The following is a 15,116-nucleotide window of genomic DNA, read 5'->3' on the forward strand; positions in this document are numbered from 1 at the left end:
CAACAACTAATGAACACTTTCAAATTCCAAATATCAGAGTCAGGGATGTGATAGTTTGGGAAATAAAGAAGGAAGAGAAAGGCTCCCATTTTTCAGATAGTCCAAGGTCTAATGAAGGAGATAGCTATTCTCTGCTCCCATTTGAAATGGTCTTATTCTCTCCTATGCTCCCCAAAAGAGCCTTTCCTAGAGGTACAGGAAAGAAAAGACATTCAGTGCCATTGAGTGATTCCTATGTTGGGCAATTCATACATCTAGTTCAGTGATATGGGTTCAAGTAGGGAATAAATAGAGACTGGGATTTTCTCCTCCCAGGAGACCTTTGGCCCCCAGAGCGAAATAGCTCCATAAGAAAATTTCTCTTGTGCAAGAGATGTAGTGGTTGTATCTTGGAAAACATGCCACCCAATTATCTACACATGATGGAAATTGCTTGGCTGAGTGGTTTTGCCTGAAACTCCCATATTGATTTAGAGCTAGATGAGATTTTATGTTTATCTTACCGCCCACCCCACTTGTAACACACACACACACACACACACACACACACACACACACAAATCAGAGGCTTTTTCTTTCTTATCAGCTCTGATTTCAATCATTACTTCTCAAATAACTATCAGTATCCAGCTAAACCCAGGACACTAATACTCTCCTGGCATTTTCAGAAACTGGAGATTTTGCATAATCTATTGAGTTGCATGATAGCTGGTACTTGCTCACCAAGACTGACCATCTTGGATGTGAGACGCTGACTCAATGAAGGCTGAGCTTTTGGTATACAGTATAGCAAATGAGAAGTAACCAAGTCTTTTCTCTGAATTATGTCCTTATTAATGAAACGAGAAGGGGAAGATAACTCTAGAGACACCGCTACCCCCAAATGACTGATATTGTACAGAAGAGGATAGCCACTGAATTTAAAAAAACAACACTTTTGACCCTAAACATTGAGGTGGGGTGGGATTGATACAGTCCCCAATGTGAAAGAGATTAGGGAACCTCGTTCCAGAAAGGTATGATGGTGGGTAATAAAAGTGCCCTGATTTCCAATTTGGAGCATGCACAGACATTCTGTAACTGGTTCTGGTTTGCTACCAAACCATCTGACAAGGATACAAACTGTTGACTGTGTAGCTAAATGTGTTCTGGCATGAAACAACCAGGGTCTTTCTCTTGGGCTCCGGCTTTTTCCTGTCTCACTGCTGTTCCAGTAAAAGAAAGAAGGAGAGAGACCTCAAGCCCTTCCCATCCAAGACTGACATGTACCCCATGAATACAGAACTTTTCTCCTTTGAATTTTTCATTCTTTCTTGTTTTAAGTGAAAGATATTAGAGTTGGCTATGATCTTGTACATTCTGAAAGGTCATATTATTAAGCCACAAAAATCTGGGTGGTGAAGTGTGTGCAAGGACTTGACATTTGCCAAAAGTCAGATGGCAAGGAACAAAGTCCCTGGCACACCTGCCTGGACCAGTCCAGAAGTAGCAGAGCGGCAGATTCATCTACCCATCAGCCATGCCACATTTAGAAATGAACTTCAAAAAAATAATTTTAAGTATATATCTATATATATATATATATGAATGTATGTATATTTATGTATGTTAAGTTAAGTATATATATTAAAAGAAATTCATTTGACATGTGTGGTGGATATTATATAGAAGTAGTATTAAGTTTGAGTCCACTTTCCTTAGGGACAGAGACAGCTAGGGAAGAGTGCCCCCAGGTGATAGGAGGGAATGTTGAGGCTTCTGTTCTTGCTAAACCTTCAAAGTAAATATAACTTTGTAAAAGCTAATTGATGGCATTGAGGAGAACTGGGGCAACAATCACTGACGCCAGTGGAGAGAACACACCAGAATGGGGCCTCAAGGGGATAGCATTAGAGAAAGATGCTTTTGACCCTTCAAGAGGTTTCCCTGGAACTGAATGGAATGAAGTAGCTGGCCTCACTCTGAAGAATGAGTTCAGAGAATCACTACAATACTTCCTACTTTTGTGTAACTGGACAACTGATGGCCTCCCTAGATCAATTTCCACATCTATAAAATGAGGAGGTTGGACTAAATTACTTCTGAGGTTCTATCCAATTCTAGATCCTATGTTCCAATGTTTCTGTCTCTGTCTCTTCATTTTTTATCATCTTTCCCTTGTCGTACTATTTTTCCCCTTTCCTTTCCCATGACCAAAATCCAGATTGTCAAATGGGTGCATACAGTCAGGATTGGTAAGACAGTCCTTGATTCCCGTCATTCCAAGCCCTGCTACAAATTGGCATGCCCCAAGGAACATTCTGGACACTCATTCCAGCAACACCTGGGTTTACATACTTTATTTCTCTTGGGCATACAACAACCAATTTTCTGATAAGATGTCGCATTCATATCTGTGGGAAAATAGAAGCAAAGAATGGAGATGCCTGAGCTGGGAGTGGGGTACTTGAGAAGTCATGCTTCCCTCCCCAGTGCGCTGCCTCATTGTAGGACTGCATTTCACTATTCCAAACGAATGAGTTCTCAGAAAGATCTCCAGGGAAGGCAATCTTACACCTTCATCAGGCAACTTCTCCATTGTGGCAATCAATCAAATATTGAGCAATCTGTACCAAGAATTACAGGCAAATTCTCAAGACATCAAGAATACCATTGACCACATTTATATGGCCTTTAAGAGCAAGATAGTATTTTGTAACAACTGTCCTGTGAAGCAAGTAGATCCTGGGAAGCAGCTGGACACCAAGACCCTGGGAGGAATTTCTGAGAGTAGGGATAGGTATCCGAAAATTGCCAGTGTCTTATATGATATATCACTAAGACTCAGAGACAAAGTAGGAGATGTATACATAGGTTTGTGGGATATCAGGAGGGACTGGGATATAGTATATACCTCTCACTACCACCCCAAATATTTCTCTCCAAGGATTCTTGGGAACATGAGCTGTGAGAGGCTATCAAGATCTTGCATCAACTAGAACCGCCTCCTGTGCAACAACCACTGATTTGGGTCTTTCTACTTGCCTGCTACTTGCTTCCTCCTCCTCTTCCTCTTTCTTGATACATACAGGCAAACAATGGTGCTGAGAAATAGAATGACCAGGGGAATCATAGAGAAAGCCAAAACCAGCGGCAACCACAATTCTGAGAAAGGCAAAAAGAACAGGGACTGAGATCTTATCCTTCCCACTCATCTCCCAACTTTTCTCTCTCATCCTAGAAAGACACACTGCATCATTTCATAAAAATTAGAACTGAAGGATGGACCTTAAACTGCTACAGTGACAGCCTTTAATCTATACCTGTCAGGTCTCTCTACTTTCCCATACTCATTCCTTTCTCTGTTCCTTTGCTTGTGGTAGACCCTTCATTTGGCATGCCCTCCACTTTTGCCTCTGCCTATCCAATTCCTTGGGTAGGCAGTAGATGTAGATTAAGTAGGTTAAGTTTAAATCCAACCTCAGATACTTACTAGCTATGTGACTCTGGGCAAGTCACTTAACTCTTTTTGTCTCAGTTTCCTCATCTGTAAAATGAGCCAAAGGAAATGGCAAACCACTCTATTATATTTGCAAGAAACTCCAAATGGGGTCAGGAAGAGTAGGACATAACTGAATGACAACAACATCCACCTCTTATCCATTTCAAGTCCCACCACGTCCATAAGGTTTTCCTAAGATTCTTCAGCCTTTGGGGATCTCTCTCTTTCAATGAACACTTCCTTCTGTGGGGCTTAGTAATACTTAGTCACATATTATTGTGCATTATTCACTATTGTTTAGGAATTTATCTTTACTCCCAAATAGATTGTAAACTCTTTAATGGAATAACCACATTTTATCTTTTTCCATAGTCCCTAGAGTTCCTAATAAAACACCACAATCGTAGCAAACACTTAATAATTGCTTGACTTCAGCAATTGACCTACAAGCTTCTTTTCCCTTCAGCTCCTTCCATTATCCTCAATGATACCAATATATATGTGGATAATTCTTGTAACACCCTGACTTATCAACTCAACTATCCCTTTTATTCCTATTGCCTCACTCTTCCTGAACCTATTCTTTATTTTCATCACTGCATCTCCCTTGAGCCTTACCTCTGTGTTCTACCAGGTCATCATCCCTGTTCTGGCAATACTTTTCATATTTCAATATAGACCACTTCATTAGTCTTTTCAACAGTGTATCACTGTCCTCTGTCCTTAAATTTTTTTCCTCCTTGTTCTCCTTGTAGCCACCCTAATAATCTCCAATTCAGAGAAACCTCTTTCAACAACTCTGTCTCCTCGCTAGTCATAATACAAAATTCACACTTTCTTATCTCATTTGAGTCCTCACCACTGCACCATAATGTTTCTGTTTATCATTTATTTACCCCTTATAACTATCCTTACAGCAACTGTTTCAAACCTCCACCATGCTCTAGTCTCGAACTCACTGATATACTCTTCTCTCTCAAAAGATATTCTTTCCTTGTATTTTACTAGAAAGATTTAAGACCCCTCTTCATGAGCTCTCTCATTTTCTTTTCTCCTCAAAATGTCAAAATTTCTCCATGTACTCCCCTATCCTCTTCTCCTTCCCTCTGTTGAGGAGGTGATGTTCCTCTTCCTTGAAAAGAGTAAGATATGCCCTTGATTTCATGACCTCCTGTGTCTTTTGGGTCCCTCCATTTATCATTCCATCTGCTTCTCTTTTTATCTTTGGCTTCTCTCTCACTCCTCAGTCCTTCCACTCTGCCTTCAAACAGGCTCATATCTGTCCTTTAAAAATTTTCCCCTTTGCTAGACTATGCATACATGTATTAAGGGATTTGTTTGGAGTGTCTTCTTTTTAATTACTAAATGTAGGTATTGGGGCTGGATAGTTGGAGGGATAGATTAATTTTTTTAAAAAATTAGTTATTTGAATTTTTAAAAACACTAGAAATCATTTCGTTAACATTATTATTTCTCAAGCTATAATCTTATTATGACTTGTACCTTCACTCTTAAACCTCTAGAAAGAGCAGTCTGTTTCTCTACTTTCTCCCTCAATAGACTAATAGGAATTAACTCCTCACTTTCCTGCAGTCTGGTTTCCATTCCCATTATTCCACTGAAATTACTTTTTCCAAGGTCATCAGTGCCTTTTATTATGCAAATTCAATGACTGCTCTGTCATTTGACACTGCTAAAAATCTTTCTAAAAAATCTCATTAAATAAAAAAAGAAATAGTATTAAAAAAAATTTCACTTTGCCCTTGGCTTCCCTCTCAATCTTCATTCTTTTATCTTTTACCTCTAAGCCCCTTAAGATCTTCAAAACTTTGTCCTTGGCCTTTTTCTCTCTTTCTATGTTCCTCTACTCCTGTGATTTAAATGATCACAGTCACAAAGATAACCATGCAGTTTAAGTCTCAACTTTTAGCCTGAGCAACATCTACCATTTCCAAGTGCCTATTTGACAACTACTGCTGACCCCTTGAATTCAAGACATCCAAAGCAAAATTCCTCATTTACCCTCCATGAATCTTCCCCCTTTACCAAATATCTCTGCATCAGTGGACAGTGCCAGTCACAGTCTCCAAAGTTCAGAACTATCTCTGTTTTCTCTTCACTAAGCAGCCCCAAACAACTTTTTAACAGCTTTGTATACCTGACAAAACAATCATATTATTAAATAGGTCTAATCATATCACTTCCCTGCCTGAAAATCTTCAGGGACTTCCCATCAGCTGTAAAGAATCCATGTTGAATTCTTTCTCCTCCAAACTCAAGGAGTGCTATTGTCTTCACCACTCAACTTGGCACTAAATCAGATTCCATCATGTAATAATTTGAAATGTTTCACTTGTGGTGGTGGTCCTCTCAAAGAGGACCAATGACATCATGAGTGATGTCTTGACTTACATGTGAATGGGATGGGATATGAGTGAAGAAGACCATAAGTTCCATGAAGGCAGGAACTATAACTTATACCTTTTTTGCATCTTCCATAGCACCTAGCATAAGACTGGACACATGGAAATTTTTCCAACAAATCCATATTGGATAAACTCAAAGTCCCAAATGAATGTTTCATACCATACTTCAGACATTTGTAATTCATGGTAGAGTAATATGTTCACTTCCCTGAGTTGCATGATTTAGCAAAACTGGGCTAGAATTTAGACATAAGCTGTTTTTTTTCAAGAATTCTATTTTTAAAATTCAACAGTCTAGGACAGATAAGGCATTTCTCTTTCCCTTCCTGAAGGTACCACAGACATGGTTCATGATTTTAGATGCCATATCCTTTCAAAGCCATTGGCTCAGCATGCCAGTTTCCCTGTAGGGAATATAAGGTGAGCTACTGACCCACCTTCAGAAGGACATATTCCTTTCTCAGAGGAGAGGTAGCCTGGTAAACTCTCTCTAGCTCAAACCTCCTTATGACCAAGGGGACACGGTTGCAGAATGGCTCTCTAACTTTGAAAGTGTAGTCTGGAGCCATGGAGGAAAGGATGACAGAGTTAGAGCTAGAAAAGATATTAAAAACCATAGACTTAATTTTTACAGAGGAGGAAATTGAGATGTGTAGAGGTTGAGGGACTTGCCAATATAGTTGTGAAGTGTCTGAGGTAAGACTTGAATCAAGGTCTTTCTAAGTCTGAGAGTACTTACTATGCTATCCACTACATTAGGGTACTTCTCAAAACCCCTCTTTTTATAGATAAGGAAATTGAGATATAGAAAGAAGTTTTCCCAGAGGATGACACAGAAAACAAAACTAGAAAATGACAATGACAAGAGGGAGGGGAAAAGGGGTGAACCCATAACATTGGCTTTTATAGTGTAATAAATTAAGTTCCTGAGCTAACTAGCTCATGTGGGGAGAAGGGGGACATTGGAAGGATTATGTCATCAACAAAAAAAAGACATAGGACTTTAGTAAAGAAACATCTTTTCTTCTGTTGCTGTAAGAAAATGTTGTCCTTACCTCCAGTTGAACGGTAAAAAGGGTGAGCGCATTCCCAAGCAAGGTTGATTGTGCGGCTCCGTGAGCTAACTGGGTTGCTGACATTACAAGTATAGTCACTCTCAGTGTTCTTGGCTTGGATATGGAGTTGTACATGGGCTTGTTTCCCTGGGGGTTTAATTTGCTCTCTCCCTCTGTACCAGGTGTATGTCAAATCATCGTTCCCATGGACGAAGCAGGACAGGTTCACATGGCAAAAAGAGTTGTTCCATGATTTTCCAGTCACCTGGATGCTTGGATCCTGGACAGGATCTAGAGGCAAAGAAATCTGTTAAAATTGGCCCAGGTGAAACAGTTTCTACAAAGCTGATAGAGAGGCTGAAAATGCATTCATAGGTACTCACCAAACACAGAAACCTGGAAATAGGGAGTCTTAAAAACCTATCCTGTCTCTCTGATGATTTCCATGAAATAGAGGCCACTGTCATTCTTCTGAGCTGAGATAATCAATAAGGTCAAGTTCTTGGTTTTGACTTTAACTCTGTTTTTAAATTGCCCTCTTCCAAATATCCCGTTTGAGGCATCTGTCCAACTCAATATCTTAAATACTTCCTGAGTTGAAGACAGTTTCACAAACCAAATGAATTCTATATTTTCTGAAGACTTCTGAATCCCAGTCAGTTGTAACTTGATATGACTTCCCATGATGACAGGCACGCTAATTGTCTTCATATCAGAACCTGATGTCCCTAGGAAAGAAAAGTCCAGGAAGTGAGGGTAGACATCATTGACTTTGTGTGCAAAATCCGATTAATTTTACTCTCAAAGGAAATTACATTGGACAAATAACCCCTCCAAAATGAAGGTTGATATATATGTTCATAGGGAAGGCTCAGTGCAACATTAGGGTAGACTTTCTTCCCTTGCTTTCTCTTTCGTCCTCCCCCAAACAAATCTTATATACTAAATATCAGCTATGTGCACAGCCTTGAAGAATAGTTCTGCTCCAGGAGTTTATGATATAGGAGAAAAGAACACAGATCCAATGGACAAACATTAGACAATTTCCCACTGTTCTGGTGTTATCAGCATAGGCAGCATTTCTAAACTATGTCAAATGATGAGCCAGTCTGCCTGATTTCATCCTTACTGGAACTACATGAAGCTCTTCTTTATACAGGACTAGAGCTCATGTTTATACAAGCTAGGGAAAAGTCATCCCTCAAACTTTTTAGTGTAGTTAAGATATAGTGAAGAGGAAGAAAGTATCTCAGGATTTTTCCCTATTCTTCTATGAAGCAAACGATTCTTCTCTCAAGTCTCTTGCCCAGTTATCATATCACTGATTGTGCCCTGCCAAGCTTTAGTCTTACATCACTTCCAGTATCCACTGCTTTGGCTCCTACACATGTACTGCTGAACAAAGGTGGAGAAAATAAGGCAAACCATTCTGACTGGTTTCATGATCAAACCACATTCTCAGCAGGAGGAGCTGAAGGCTTTCAGCCCACTTTCTCATTTGAAAGTCTACATCCTCATTGTTCACCAATCAAGGTTGATCTCTGCCTATCAGGGGCACCCATTTTTCCAAAGGTATTTAAGCATTTGATGACCTCTGTGATGGGGTGTTTGACTGTTGAGACAGATCAGTGATCATCAATTTATTGATTAGCTAGCTAATCACTAAATTGATTATTAATTCACCCAGAAACTCTCTCTCAAGATTTTCATTCATCACACTACCTTCTAGTCTTTTTACATCTCACTCCCCTCCACACACGTTTCAGTTCAGCTACCCTAGCTTCCTTACTGTTCCTCAAACATTTCACTGGCTGTCCCCCAGTTCCGGAATACTCTCCCTTCTCATTTCTCTCTAGGCTTCCCTGGCTTTCTTTAAGACTCAGATCAAATGCCAAGTTCCCCAGAAGGTCTTTCCCGGTAGTGAATGCCTTCCCTCTGACATAACCTTCTACTTACAATTTATATACGTTTTTGTACATTGTTGTTATCATGTCATCTTATTTAAATTTCTCTGTATCCCCAGACCTTAGCACTATGACTGAATATCTCCTCTCTACTCAAATGACAACAATCCTACTTCAGGACCAAATTATATTTTATTTGAACTATAAAAATAACCACATAATCAGCCTCTGTGCCTCATGGTTCCCCTCTCCTCACTCTAATCCTACTTCCATATAGTTAATTAAAGTGATTTTACCAAAACATATTTCAAAACATGTCACTTTCCTGACCATTTAATTTTAGTGTCTCAATATTACCTCAAGGATTGAAATTTGCCGCTTAAGGCACTATTCTCCTTGGGTCCAATCTAACATTTTAGCCTTCCTGTACATTCCATCCATTTAAACACAATCACATTCAGGAAAACTACCTTCCTTCCAGTTTCTCACACTGCATACTCTGTTTCTCACCTCCTTGCTAGACTGGTATGCCTGGAATGAACTCCATCTTTACCTTTACCTCAAAATTCCTAGTTTCTTCTAAGGAAATTCAGCTTCAGTTCCACCTTCTACAAGAAACCTTTTCTAATTGCCTCAGATTCTAGTATCTTCCCCTCGAAAAATTACTTTTCATTTATCTTGCATATGTAGTAATAACTACAACAGATCTTTCCACAGGAAGCCAGACAGTCAAAAAGCATTTATTGCTCTTGATGGTGGTGGTCAGTTGTTTCAGTCATGTCCTCCTCTATGTGGCCTCATTTGGGGTTTTCTTGACAAAGCTATTGGACTGGTTTAACATTTCCTTCTCTAGCTCATTTTACAGATGAGGAAACTGAGACTGCCAAGCTGCCCACAAGCATTTGTTAAGTGATCACTATGTGCTAAGCACTATGTAAAGACTGGAAACACAAAGAAAAGCAAAAACTTCAAGGAGTTTTCATTCTAACGGGAGAGACAATATGCATATAAATAGGTATGTACAAGATGCTTACACAGTATATGGAGGGCAATATTAGAGGTAAAGACTGTGTCAACTGGAGGGATCAGTAAAGATCTCATATGAAAGGTGGCATTTGAACTGAGTCTTGAAGGAAGTCAAAGTTTCTAAGATGCAGAGATGAGGATGGAGAACATTCAAGACATTGGGTACAGAGTCAGGAAATGGAGTCCTGTGTGTGAGGAAGGGCAAATAGATCTATGTAGCCTAATTGTAAAATGTATAGAGGGGAGTCCAGTGTAAGAAGATTAGAAAGGTATGAAGAGGACAATCAATGTTAAATGCCAAACAGAACTCTTTCTATATCATCCTGGAAGGAACAGGGAGTCACAGGAAGTTATTTAGTAAGGAGGTGGGGATGAAATGGTCAGATTGCACTTAGACAACTCACTGTGACAATTTATTTGATGGTAGTTTGGAAAGGGAGGAAATTACTGGCAGGGAGAATGAGGATGTTATTGTAATAGCCTAGGTTAGAGGTGATGAGGACCCAATGAGCTAGGGTGGTAGCTGTGTGAGTGATGAGAATGGGACATAGATGAAAGTAGTAAAGATAGAAATAAGAAAATTTGGCAAGATACACATATTTGTACATACATATATAATATATGAGACAGAGAGAAAGAGAAAGACAGACGGAGAGAAAGAGAAAGAGAGAGGAAGGGAGGGAAGGAGAGAATAACCTCCTGTTGACAACCCACAGTTGAAAAGGATATAGTATGAATGACAATTCATAATGTTCCATTACATTCCTGTACCAACCAATTAGTCCTTAGCTGCTAAAGCCAATGGCCTTTTCTGGGTCTTCATACTCTATAACTTCTTTGTTACTTTTGTCACTGTCCCATTCTCTTGGATACTTACTTTCTTCTTCCTTGGATTCCATGACAAGGCTCTCTCCTAGTTCTCCGTAGCTGACCATTCTTTCTCAGTTTCTCTTGCTGAATTTCATACACAATCATTTATAGCCTGTCCCATTGACACAACTGTAGCCCAGGGCTCTGTCCTGGGCACTTTCCTCTTCTTTAAATATACTCTTCCTTTGATCTCATCATTTTTCATGTGTTCAAATTGTCATCTCCCTACAGGTGATCCCCAAATCTATATATGTACCCCTGAATTTTCTCTTGAACTTTCATCCCACACCTAACGGTGTGCTGGGCATCTCCACTTGGAAATCCCACTGACATCTCAAAATTGACATGTCCAAAGGAAAGCTTATTACCTTCTCCCCGACCTAAATTTGCCAGTCCTTCAAACTTCTTCCTTTCTATTGAAAGTACCACCATTCTTTCATCATTCTTTCACCATTCTTTCATCATCTTTCACTATTTTTTCTTCAGTGATACAGGTTCTCAATCTGGGTGTCATCCCTGACCTCTCATACTCACTCAGCACACATATCTCATCATTTGCCAAATCTTACACTGCCTACATCCACAAGATTCCTCAACTTCCATTCTCATCTCTCTATTGATATAGCCACTACTCTACATGAGACCTCCATTTTTTATCACATGTAAAACTGCAGTACTTTCCTAACTGGTCAGCTTGGCTCAAATTTGCATCACTTCAACAGAGTCTACAGAGAGTTGCCAAAATAATCCACGGCACAGATATGGCCATGTTACCCTCCTGATCTAAAGTCTTCAGTGCCTCCTTGTTGCTTCTAGGATAATAATAACTAACATTTATATGCACTTTTGGTGGCACAGTGGATAGAGCACTGGACTTCAAGTCAGGAAAACTCATCTTCCAGAGTTCAAATCCTACCTCAGATACTTACTAGCTATGTGACCCTGGGAAAATCATTTAAATCTGTTTACCTCAGTTTCTCAACTGGAGAAGGAAATGGCAAACCACTCTAGCAGTTTTGCCAAGATAGGGCTATGAAGAGTTGGACATGACTGAAATGACTCAAGAATAATAAATTATGTGCCAGGCACTGTGCTAAGTGTATCACAATTATCTCACTTGAATAGCACAACAACCCTGAGAAGTAGGTGCTATTATTATCCTCATTTTAGAGTTGAGGAAATTGAGGCAGACAAAAGTTAAGTGACTTTCTCAGGGTCACACAGCTAGTAAGTGTCTGAGGCCAGATTTGAATTCAATTCTTCTTGACTCTAGACTCAGTGACCTATCCAATTCACAGGTAGAAATGTTCCCCTGTATTTCACAGCTAGGAAAGGTGAAGTCCAGGAAACAAAAATCTGTTTAGAGATTCTGTTTAGGGTCATTAAGTGAGGTGGTGCCTATGCTAGTGAGCCCTCCCACTCCCAACCCCATTCCCATGCTGGTGTCCAGTCTAACTAAGTCTAACCAAGGGTTAGACTTTGCTTGGGTCCTGTATGTCTCAGAAGCTACTACAGCCTCATTTGTGGTGGCTCTCTCTTCCCCATAGGGCCTCTCTGGTCCTAATCATACCTAATCCACCCTTCTGGTAACCCCTTACCTTGGTCCCAGAGCATGACAAAGAAGATGAGGGGAGTGAAGGCTTTCCAAAGCATCTCTACAGAATATAGCTCACACCCAGGGTTCCTCAATCCCCCAGCTAAGACTTCCTTCCCTCAACAACTCCCCCCTCAATGTGACTTACACAGTCTTCTGTAGACAACAGGAGGTTGGTGTATGCCGGGTGGGGGGAAGTACAGGCGGTCGTTGAAGTGCAAAACCCTCTTATAATTAGTCCAGCCACAGTTTCCTCCATGCTGTGGTCGATGTTCTGTGAGTTAATAAATTGTCAAGGCTTGGTTGAGAAAACCTCAGCCCCTGAGCTCTGGCCACATACACTTACACGCTTGAGTCCAGCAAAGGCACAGAGGTTACTAGTGAGGTCAGCTCCTCTGCTTTTAGGCTCCTCCCTCTCTTAGTTCCAGCAGTGAGTTTTATCAACAAGATTTGTTAGGTGTTTACTATAGGCTCAGGACTCTGCTAAGAACTAAGGATACAAAGAAAAGCAACAGCAGACCCTACCTTCAAAGAGCTTGCCATCTAACAGAGGAGATAGCTAGTAAAACAAAAATAGATACACACGAGGTAATCGTAGAGGGGAAAGCTCTGGCACCCTGAGGGATGGGTGGAGGGGATAACTGCAAGGTCACCCGCAAGAGGTGGTCTTTGACCCTAGTCCTGAAGGAAACCAGAGATTCTAAGAGGCAGAAGCTAGAAAGGAAAGAACATTCCAGGCTTGGAGGACAGCTAGTGTTCCTGGAACTGCAATGGGCCAGGATAGTTGGCCCATGGAGGGAAGGAAAGTTTAAGACAGGAAAGAGAGGAAGGGACTAGGTTTGTAGGAGTTTTAAATGTTACATAATGGACTTAAAAATAAAAACAGCTAACATTTACATAACACTTTGAGGTTTGCAAATACTTTACCTGTGTAGGGGGCAGGGAGCAGACTGTTCTATGAGGTCTTTCCTTAGACCATTCTGCCAAGTTCTCACCAGGTTTGATGAGCCTGCTTCCAGAAGTGTATGGTGGAGGGACAGATATCCCCTTTCACTAAGCTTTCCCATTGGCTTATGGTTCATACAAAAAGCATGAACAGGCAAAAATCTATCTCTGTCTCTCTCCCCTTCTTTTCTTTCTCTGTGTCTCTGTCTCTCTCCCCTTCTTTTCTTTCTCTGTGTCTCTGTCTCTCTGTCTGCCTCTCTCTGTTTCTGTCTGTTTCTCTCTCTGTCTCTGTACCTATCTGTCTCTGTCTGTCCCTCTGTCTCTATCTCTGTCTCCCTGTCTCCGTGTCTTTGTCTCTGTCTCTCTCTCTCTGTCTGTCTCTCTGTCTGTCTCTGTCTCTGTCGCTGTCTCTGTCTCTGTCTCTCTCTGTCTCTCTGTCTCTGTCTCTGTCTCTCTCCCTCCCTCCCTCTCTCTCTCTCTGTCTCTCTCTCTCTCTCTCTCTCTCTCTCTCTGTCTCTCTGTCTCTCTGTCTCTCTGTCTCTCTCTCTCTCTCTCTCTCTCTCTCTCTCTCTGTCTCTCTCTCCTCTCACTGCAAAAGACCGAAACACTATGGACCTCCACTATGGAGAGCAGTGCTAGCACTAATGCATAGACCTCCATATGGTCTCATGGCTGCCTCTGTTCCTTCTCTGTATGTTGTGTTTATTCTTCCATAGTCTTAGACAAATGAGTACTGGAAATGGAAGAGAATGGATTATGACTTTATGAGCTGTGAGTAGTCAGAAGTATCACCAGAGGTCATCATTTGGCCTGAGAGCAAGGGAGAGAGAGATCCATCTGTGCCAGCAGACAGTTTCTCAAAGTTTTCATCTCCACAGCAAGCTGACAGATTACATGTGAAGGATGAGATACACATTTTCAGATACAACTAATGTATGAGGTGATTTTGCTTGATTGCATTTGTTTATGACAAAGGAGGACTTTTATTTTAAAAGAATTGGGGAGGGAGGCCGAAGGGTAGAGATAATGATATGGGGAAAAACAGAAATGAGAGAACTTAGCACGGAAGAGAGCAGAAGGAAGGTCAGAAGAGGATACAGATGAAACAGGAAAATGTCAGAACTACCTTGATAAATTGAGTAAATACTTGACCTTATGTCAATGAAGTTAAGGCTACAGAAAGAGTCAAAAGAACCGGAATTAGGCAAATAGAGAGCAAGACAGAATGGAGAGCAGTCAAGGACCTAGATGTTCGAAGTGAGGGTGAAATCTAGGTTTAATTTAAATGGGAAGGACAAAGAGAGGAAATTGTACTAGAAGAAGGAAATGAGAAAGTTCAGAACTTTGGAGGGAATGTGTGTTTGCTAGTTGTGTTAAGGCCTAAGGTGTGGCCATGGCAGCAAGTAGCTACATTTGAGTACAGCAGGATGTCATGGCAGCTTAAGGAATCATAAAACCAGCATAATGGAAAGTTCTGGGACATAAATCCTAAAACCTCTAGAGAAAATGTAAATCATGAGTGTTGATGCTCACTCATTTCAGTTGTGTCTGATTCTTTGTGATCCTATCTGGAGTTTTCTTGGCAAAGATACTAGAGTAGGTTGCCATTTCCTTCTGCAGCTTATTTTTTAAGTGAGGAAAATGACCAAATAGAGCTCAGTGACTTTCCCAAGGTAACACAGTAAGTAAATGTCCTGAAGGTGGATTTCAACTCAAGCCTTCTCGACTCTAGGCCTAGCCTTCTATTCACTGCACCACCTAGTTGCTGAGTCAAAAAGGAGAAAATGACTTGAAGCCAAGGGCTAGAGCCACTGA

At 40.7% G+C, this 15,116-nt stretch overlaps 1 pseudogene; it reads right to left on the reverse strand.

The window, feature by feature from the left end:
- Positions 1 to 2,991: 2,991 nt before the first annotated feature.
- Positions 2,992 to 12,475, reverse strand: LOC140529035 (natural killer cell receptor 2B4-like; annotated as a pseudogene).
- Between the last annotated feature and the right edge of the window lie 2,641 nt (positions 12,476 to 15,116).

Source organism: Notamacropus eugenii, chromosome 2, assembly GCF_028372415.1.
Source record: "Notamacropus eugenii isolate mMacEug1 chromosome 2, mMacEug1.pri_v2, whole genome shotgun sequence".
NCBI classification, from domain to species: domain Eukaryota; kingdom Metazoa; phylum Chordata; class Mammalia; order Diprotodontia; family Macropodidae; genus Notamacropus; species Notamacropus eugenii.